The 1,827-nt window shown below is 36.9% G+C and overlaps 1 pseudogene; it reads left to right on the plus strand.

Annotated features, from left to right (window-relative positions):
- Positions 1–371: 371 nt before the first annotated feature.
- Positions 372–1,323, plus strand: LOC111149949 (annotated as a pseudogene).
- Positions 1,324–1,827: the final 504 nt, after the last annotated feature.

The following is a 1,827-nucleotide window of genomic DNA, read 5'->3' on the forward strand; positions in this document are numbered from 1 at the left end:
GGGAAATGTATGTGACCTTGGATAAATCATCACCTCTTTCTGCATCTCAGTTTGTTCATTTGCACAAGAAAGAAGTTGGCTGTGTGATCTTTTTTTTTAAATTAACATATAGTGATTTTGTTTTGGTTTCAATGATAGGTAACCATGTAGATCATTTACCTACTAAGTACTAAGTACTTTGTTCAAATCTTTGCTTTAGATCAAGGAATCATGGAGAATAAACTATTACCATAGTGAAATGAACAGGATATATATATATATATATATATATATATATATATATATATATATATATGTAAGTTTCAATCCAATCTATTTTCTGTTTACCAAATGTTCTTTTCTTTCTTGTTACTACAGAAAATTTAGTAATTCCCATGGAGAATAATACAGAAGTAATGGATTTCTTCCTTATCGGTGGGTCTGACCGATAACCCAGAACTTCAGATTCCACTTTTTATTGTGTTCACCCTCATTTACCTCATCAGTGTTTTGGGGAACCTGGGAATGATCATACTTATCATACTGGACTCCCATCTCCACTCTCCCATGTACTTTTTCCTCAGTAACCTGTCTCTGGTAGATTTTTGTTACTCTACAGCTGTCAGTCCCAAAGTCATGGCTGGATTACTTATAGGAGACAAGGTCATCTCCTACAATGCATGTGCTGCTCAAATGTTCTCCTTTGCAGCTTTTGCAACTGTGGAAAGTTACCTCTTATCCTCAATGGCCTATGACTGCTATGCAGCAGTATGCAAACCCCTCCATTACACCACCATCATGACGACAGGTGTATGTGCTTGGCTGGCCACAGGCTGCTATGTCTGTGGTTTCCTGAATGCATCCACTCATGTTGGAAATACATTCAGTCTTTCTTTCTGTAAGTCCAATCTGGTCCATCACTTTTTCTGTGATATTCCAGCAGTCATGGCTCTCTCTTGCTCTGAGAAACACATTAGTGAGGTGGTTCTTGTGTATATGTCAAGCTTTAACGTCTTTTTTGCTCTTTTAGTTATAATCATATCCTACCTGTTCATATTTATAACCATCTTGAAGATGCAGTCAGCTCAAGGGCACCAAAAGGCTTTATCCACCTGCGCTTCCCACCTCTCTGCAGTGTCCATCTTCTATGGGACAATCATCTTCATGTACTTACAGCCCAGCTCTAGCCATTCCATGGACACAGACAAAATGGCATCTGTGTTCTATACCATGGTCATCCCCATGCTGAACCCTGTGATCTATAGCCTGAGAAACAAAGAGGTCAAGAATGCTTTCAAGAAAGTTTCAGACAAGGCAAAATCATCTCTAGGATTGGGATTCTAATATTATAATAAGTATAATAATCCAGTTTTGTTGCTCTTCGGTCATCCCACTCACATTTTAAGCCTTTCACGACATTTAATTCCTGAAGTTAGATCCTTAACACATGAAAAATCTGCTGTCTTGTAAAAATTAAGTATCTTCAAAAATGTAGTACTTAGACTAGTATGGCTCAAGGAAAGCCATAAAAAGCATGGTTCTACTTCTTGAAAGACTTACTAATTGCATTTGATTTATTCACCTGTTTCACATGCATTTTCTCTATCACTTGGTTGTGCAAAAATACATGTAAATCAGCGGGACAAACAAGCCCATGAACAGAGACATATAGAAGTGTGTCTATGGACATGAGGGCACATACGCAAGGCAGTGGTAAATTTGTCAGAGGTAAACAAAGTGCAAGCCGTTTTTAATAAAATGATTTGAAATAATTTTGAGGTTAGAATATAAATTTATGTCTAATATTGTTTCATTAGCTGAATATCCCCTGTAAAATCTTAAAAAGTA

Source organism: Enhydra lutris, unplaced genomic scaffold (assembly GCF_002288905.1).
Source record: "Enhydra lutris kenyoni isolate GAN:26980312 unplaced genomic scaffold, ASM228890v2 scaffoldscaffold22, whole genome shotgun sequence".
NCBI classification, from domain to species: Eukaryota; Metazoa; Chordata; class Mammalia; order Carnivora; family Mustelidae; genus Enhydra; species Enhydra lutris.